Genomic DNA, 7,489 nt, shown 5'->3' with positions numbered 1-7,489 from the left:
GACAACCCCTTTAAGTATATACTGGGCAGGGTGGTCCAGCGCTTGGTCCTGATCTCCGTCAGGACTGGAAGTGCTTATGTTGCAGTTCCTCACCATTTCCAAGATCTCTACTTGCTGTCATTGGATGGGAACAGGAAACGTACTTCTCACAGCTGAGGGTTTGCTACAATCCTATCCAATGTAGACAATGCTCTGTGAGGTAAAGCCAGCTGCACTACAAGCCTCTCTTCTGCCCTGGTAGTTTGTTACAATGTATCAGTGCAGGTGAAATGTGGCATCACAGCAGACCATAGGGCTGGTACAACTGTAACAAACCCTCAGCTTTCTGCGATCTATGAGGTCTATACTGTTCGAGCCTCCGGGTGTGAACCAGAATGATAGAACTGTAGCTGGCTCCTTGCCAAAACTGTTGGAAGTGTCCCTTCAGTTTTGTCACCGGTAGGCGCTGCGGATCTAGTTGTGGATCGGCGCTGAAACACGCTACATGAGAAAATCACGGCAAAATTGCGTCTTTGTTCTCGCGACTTTTGTGAGTCGGTGATGCTTTTTTTTTTCTAATCTCTCATCGCATTGCTGCCGCCCGTGATAAAATCGCACTTTTTTATCATGAAAGTCAATGGGACTTTCTAATGTTGTGAGGAGGCCGCTGTGATCATTGGCTTCATATTCTGCTTTTTTACTATCGCTTCAGGCGGAATCGTGCGATTTTTCTCGCCCGCACTGAAAGTACCATTTCTTTGCACAGAATCGCTTTAGAAATTGCTTGCGTGGCTCTTTTCCATTGACAGGGCGAAATCCGTGGATGGATCCGTGGCAAACCTACGGCACAATAGCTGCAGGCTCCGGCCTCGGTCCCTATAGATGACTCCACGGCAGAATCCACCATTGGAACCTACCTTAAAAGTGTTTATATTGGGCAAAAGTAGTAAAACATTACAAACCCGTATAAATGTGGTTTTGCTGGAATCGTATTAATCAGCAAAATAAAGATCCATTTTTACCGCATGGCGAATGTCGTAAGACTGAAATCCAAACAAGAGCCCCAAAATTTCAGAATTGCTGCTTTTTTTTTTTAATTCCACTCCCCTTCCCAAAGAAATGGGTTGTCCAGGGCTTTACTACTGCTGACCAATCCTCAGGATGAGTTGTTGATCAATAGGGGTCCACGGTTCGGGATCAGCAGTTGACCAGGACAGTGGTGGAAGCAGACAGCTCCGTCCATAGTGCAGTGGTCGGGGCTGATAATGCAGGCACAGATACCATTGAATGCATTATAAACCACCCGCTGCACTACAGGCAGCTGTCGGTGTACAGCTCCGGCCGATATCAGCAGATCGGCGGGGGCTCCTGAGCCGCAGACCCCTGCAGAACAACTATTGATGACCTATCCTCAGGATGAGTTGTTGACCAGCGGGGGTCTGCTGTTCAGGATCAGCAGTTGACCAGGACAGTGGTGGAAGCAGACAGCTCCATCCATAGTGCAGTGGTCAGGGCTGATAATGCAGGCACAGATACCATTGAATGCATTATAAACCACCCGCTGCACTACAGGCAGCTGTCGGTGTACAGCTCCGGCCGATATCAGCAGATCGGCGGGGGCTCCTGAGCCGCAGACCCCTGCAGAACAACTATTGATGACCTATCCTCAGGATGAGTTGTTGACCAGCGGGGGTCTGCTGTTCAGGATCAGCAGTTGACCAGGACAGTGGTGGAAGCAGACAGCTCCGTCCATAGTGCAGTGGTCGGGGCTGATAATGCAGGCACAGATACCATTGAATGCATTATAAACCACCCGCTGCACTACAGGCAGCTGTCGGTGTACAGCTCCGGCCGATATCAGCAGATCGGCGGGGGCTCCTGAGCCGCAGACCCCTGCAGAACAACTATTGATGACCTATCCTCAGGATGAGTTGTTGACCAGCGGGGGTCTGCTGTTCAGGATCAGCAGTTGACCAGGACAGTGGTGGAAGCAGACAGCTCCATCCATAGTGCAGTGGTCAGGGCTGATAATGCAGGCACAGATGCCATTGAATGCATTATAAACCACCCGCTGCACTACAGACAGCTCTGGCCGATATCAGCCGATCGGCGGGGATCCTGAGCCGCAGACCCCTGCAGAACAACTATTGGTGATGTGTCCTGAGAATAGCTAGCAGCAGTGCAGACCCCAGACCTGGACAGCCCCTTGGATAAAAGTCATATATTATATGTACCGTAAAGTAGCTCCATTAAAAAGTACAACTCGTCCTGCAAAAAGAGCCTCAAACGGCGGCAGAAACCGAAAAATACCAAAAACTGCCGCATCCTTAACAGGGTAACGAAAAAACCCAAAGCACAAATCTCAGGAATTTCAGTAAAGGGTTAATCTGTCATCTATTAACATGTTGGGACACAACAGGAGGAGTTACTCCCAGTGTGGGCGTGCTGCCCACAGAATGGGTGTGTTTATGCAAATAGCACCCAGAAGTGGGCGGGGTCAGGGTTAAAGACTGGGGGTGTGGTGCAGGCGGCTGTTGACGTGTTGCTCCAGTAGAGTGCAGGGATCGTGCACAAGGTCTCACCCCAGGGCACAGGGGTGGGCAGGAGATCATGGGTGAGTGGCCAGCCTGGCAGCCCGGGAGTCTCAGCTCTGCTACTGGTAAGATCATACCGCCTGGCACCTCAACTCTGTGCCTGCTGGCTGTCATGGGCAACATGCGTGACCATCTGTGGGGTCATACAGAGAGAACCTATATACTATGGGCTGTGTGCAGAGCTTGTCACAGAGGGATGCAAACTCTCTGCCGGTCTACATACTTACTATTCCACTTGCTCGCTGTTTTCAAGACTTCTGCTTGCTGTCAGTGAATGAAACATATGTTTTTACAAGCGGTCTGCAGACTCTGTATTAGACCAAACCATTAGGGTGCAGTTCAGGGGTTCCATCTCTCTGGTCCCTCTTTGGGGGAAACTGAAATAAAATGGAAAAAAAAACCCGGATGTTTTTTTTTTCCTTATTGATTTCAATTGGGTTTCGAAATCCGGTAAGGATTCCGTTCGCTTCCCGTTCTAATGCTGCAGACTGCGCTATTTTTCCATGTAAAAAAAAAAGAGAAAACGATGGAATGGCAGCAAACGTGTGTTGTTGTTGTGGTGTGTGTGTTTTTGTTTTTTTTTCTTAAACCCCATTGGAATCAATGGAGAAAAAAACATCTGGTTTCTGACATTTTCAGTGTCCTCCAAAAATGGACCAGAGAGACGGAAACCCTGAACTGAGCGCCAACGCAGGTGTGAAAGCAGCTGTAGTAGCATGAGCGTGTTACGTATTTGCGCGTGTTACATATTTGCGCGCACATCGGCATATTTTGCTGTACTTCTTGCATTACGCAAGTCTTGCACAATTGCGCGCCTAAACACACACACATGCTGTTCGCTATTGAAACGGCCAATTAGCTTCATGAGTTCAAGATGTTTTCTCTCCTTACGCAAATGTACAGGAAAGTAGAGCGAGCGGCGTATTTTTTGTGTAACTAACCCAGTGATATGAATGGGTTCTATATTCTGCGGATCGGGCGCGCAAATATGTTTGTGTGAACCGAGCATAAGGTAAGGTTTACCCGAGCGTATCTGGCAGTGCGCAAGCAGCCATTACGCATACACGCCATGTACTATCTGGGTATGTATGCGTGTGTAATACACGCCAAGGTAGAACATGCAGTTTTTTTCTTGTACGTGTATTTTGCGCACTTCATGTCAGCGGTAACCTGGCCGCCCATGGGAGATTGGTACCGCGTATTCTGTGCGCAAAACACGCAATACTGAAGTGTTCATGTGAGACAGCTCTTCAGCCTCCCTCACACATGAACGTGGCAAAGCGCCACGATGTACTCTAGTTTTCGGACGCAGCACCGACTTTTAGCATTCCTCATGATTGATGGGATGCGCTAAACGCCCCAAAATAGAACAGACTCCGCTCGAAAATCGTGGTGTTGGAAAGCGCTGCGATCGAGCAGCTGTTTGAGAGGCTCCATTGAAAACCATGGAGCGCTGTGCTGAAAAATTCGTCCGTGTGAGGGAGGCCTAAGGGCGAATGTCTACGAACGGATTTCTACCGCATTTCCCGTGGCTGAAATCAGCGGCTATTAGGTTCTATTGAACGTAACAGCTTTCTGCCGGCCAATGCTCACATGCGGAATTCTATGCGGATTTCCGCAGCGGGAAATAAATTGCGGCATGTTCTGTTTGCCGCGAATTTCTGCCGCGGGAGGTCTCCATTAGTATAGCATTAATGGAGACCGCGGAATTCCACGATCACTCACAGGCACTTCTTCGTTTAATATCGTGGCTCTCCCGTGGCGTAAATCCGCAGGCATATCCCGCGACGCTTGTGCACATGAGCCTTAAGGCTGGGTTCTCACACGCCAGAATCCCAGCGGAAATTTCGCGGTTTAGCCGCAGTGAAAAGCCGCGGGATTTCTGCCGGGAAAGCGCTGCTTCAAAACCCGGGGGGCACTTAGCTGCCGTTTTGAAGCGGCCCAGCTGCTCGCTTTTCTGTTGAGGAGAGCACGGCCAGAGCAGAATAAAAAGAAAAATGGACATGCTGCAGCCGGCGAATCAGTGCCGCAGCGGCGGCTTCTGCGGGCGTTGCCGCGACTGATCTACCATCCCGTGTGGACGAGATTATTGAGAAATCTCGTCCACATGGCTGGCTAATCCTGGGGTTAGCGGTCGCAGGCAGATTTGCCGCGGCAAATTTCTGGAAGCAATTTCCACGGCGAATCCGCCCCGTGTGAACCCAGCCTAAGGCTGCGGCCAAACCGCGAGATTTCCGCCAGGAGAACCATCGCGGTTTAAGCCGCGGCGGCTTTGAAGCGGTCCGGCAGCATGCTTTTCCGTTGCGGCCGGCGCTCCATAGAGGAGAGCGCAGCCATGACATAAATAAACAAAAAACCGACTGTAAACAGACCTGCTGCATCTTTTGAAACCGCAGCTGCGGCGGCCGCAGCCGCGGTTTCAACCGGATTTACCGCAGCGGATTGGCCATCCTGTGTGGACGAGCTTTCTGAGAAATCTCATCCACATGGCTGGCTAATCCCGAGATTAGCGGCCGCGGGCGGTTTTGCCGCGGGCGGATCTGCTGCGGCAGAACCGCGGCAAATCCGCCCTGTGTGAATGCAGCCTAAGGCTTCTCACGGCTAAAGGTTTGTTACACTTGTATCCAGTCAACAAGACAGAATCTCGGTCCGGACTCCAAGCTGATACATTGTAACAAACTGTCAGGACAGGATAAATATTTGTGCTGCCGATCCTTATCTAGACTGGATACAATTGTAGCAAACCCTCAGCTGTGAGGAGCGTCAGATTCTGTTTACATTAGGGCTCATTCACAGGCAGATGCAATTTTGATCTGTGTAAACGCAGCGTTTTCTTTGCGTGTGTACTCGCATATTTGGCGCATGTTGCATTTTCTATGTCCGTTTTGCATCTGCGCTTACCACGTTTTTCATCACAAGAAGCCCCAAGTGATGCCGGTTTTATCACAATCCACAGGAAATGATGTGCGGGCTCACTGCGTCTACTGTTACGCATCCTCAGGGCTCATTCACAGAGGCGTATTTATGTTCCGTATTCCAGAATAAACCCCATTGATTTGTATCGCATGAATGTATTTTTAACACGATTTTCGGTCAAAGCAAAAAAAAATGACAGCGCGTCCTATTGTTGTCCGCAATCTCAGAAGTAAGTCTATGGGATCGCGTGAAAACGCAGCGAATACGCAGTTGCCTGTTTACATATTTTAGCGGGAGGCAGTAGTTAAAAAATATAATCAATGGGGCCGACTTGCGTTTTTCTTTTGTGTGCGTGAAAAAAACGCAGTGAGTACGTGCGCAAAAAAATCCCATGTTCACCAAGTAAGCATATATGCAGGAAGTAAAAAAGGTGCATATTTCATGGACTGACATACACATGCATCCGTGTGAATGAGCCCTTGGACTTCAATGAGCGGTGTTGGTCCATCAGTATGGATAGATGAGACCTGCTGTAACGCTTTGTATTCATCTTAACGCACAACATTTTACGTGTTTAACAAACCCGCGCCAATCTGAATAGACCGATGTGATTGAATGGGTCCGTATTCTGTCCAAATTCGGTTAGTAAAAAATATGGAAAGAAAATCCGCCCTTATGGATGAGTCGTTACCGATCGGAACCTCCATGAGGACGCGGGCGTTTGTCATTTTTGACAGCAAGAATGGCGCAGAAGACAATGATGTTTTTGCTGTCAACACAATGGACAATCTTGTAAGGCAGCGAGGTCGTCAGTCGCCATCTGGCACTTCCATATGATGCATCCGTCGCAGGGTCACGGTCTCCATCCTAATCGGAAGTCATGCTGTCGGCGTGAACACAACTTCGGGTTTTCAGCCATTGAGTGTAAATAAGGGCGCTCTTAGAAATGGTGTTACGGAAGTCCTGGTAGAAAAACTGGTTTGGACAGACTTTCTTCACTGCAGCGGAGGGAAGCAGAAGAGTCGAGGAGCTCTGCGGAGAGCAGTCACTTGCCATGTCTGCCACAAGCTGTAATACAAGCCATAGACAGGTGTGGCGCTGTTTCCGACAGAGGACAGTCATGTCTTTCTAATCTTACGGAACTCTTTTTAGGGTTCTTTCCCGCGGACGGCAATATTCCACTTGGATGCACCACAAGATGCAGGTTAAAGAGGTTGTACGAAGTTTTCAAGTTATCCCCATCCATAGGATATCCATAGGGGATCACTTACTGATTGGTGGGGAACTCACTGCAGAGACCCCCCCACACACACACACTAATCTCGAGAATGGGGCTCCCGTGTCCCCCTTCCTCTTCACAGCGGTGTTACTGCACCCACTGCAGTCAGGAGATTGCTGGCCGAGCAAGCGCGCTGGCGCGCCTTTCACTTTCCCCGGGACTGCCAAAATACCTGAGCAGCAAGCGGGTATTTCTAGCAGCCCCACTGAAATAAATGGAGCACCGACTGTGCCCGCTTGGCCAGCACTCCCTTCATACTGACATCACTGTGGGGGAGAAGTGACCCCTCATTGATGGCCAAAGAGGGACATGGGACCCCCTTTCTTGATATCACCAGAGGTCTCTGTGCCAAGACCCCTTCCGATCAGCAAATTATCCCTTTACCTGTGGATAGGGGATAGCTTGAAATCTTGGTACAACCCCTTTAAGCCGCCACCACGGAATTCTGCACTAAAATGCGCAGGTCCAACTGCAGATTTTGATGCAGAATTGCCGACTGATTTAAGCCATTTCCTGTTCTGCATCAAAACCGAATAATTTTGATGCAGTATTTACAGCATGTTGTGGTTCAGATTGCGGGCTAATTCCACCCCTGTGAAAGCACCCTCAGGGTTTGTTTACACGTAGCGGAATGCTGCGGTTTTTCCATGGCAAAATCTGCTGCATTTCCGCAAAAGACATAGTCAAAATCCACTGTGATTCAACAACTAATTTCAGAAGA

General features: G+C 49.4%; 1 protein-coding gene across 3 annotated transcripts in view; it reads left to right on the top strand.

The window, feature by feature from the left end:
* The window catches only part of LOC136612902 (TLC domain-containing protein 4-like), a 49,712-nt gene that overhangs the window by 15,214 nt on the left and 27,009 nt on the right, over window positions 1-7,489 (top strand). Inside the window, exon 1 of one of the 3 annotated variants that reach the window (XM_066593647.1) lies at window positions 2,482-2,638. The exons of 1 other annotated variant lie outside the window; for it this stretch is intronic. The gene's annotated coding sequence lies outside the window, so the exon portion shown is untranslated. Of the gene's footprint in view, window positions 1-2,481; window positions 2,639-7,489 lie in introns of those variants that run through there. One more of the 3 variants, XM_066593649.1, reaches the window with a different exon arrangement.

The sequence above is a fragment of the Eleutherodactylus coqui genome, chromosome 2 (assembly GCF_035609145.1).
Source record: "Eleutherodactylus coqui strain aEleCoq1 chromosome 2, aEleCoq1.hap1, whole genome shotgun sequence".
NCBI classification, from domain to species: Eukaryota; Metazoa; Chordata; class Amphibia; order Anura; family Eleutherodactylidae; genus Eleutherodactylus; species Eleutherodactylus coqui.
This window is presented reverse-complemented; position numbering and strand designations above follow the sequence as displayed.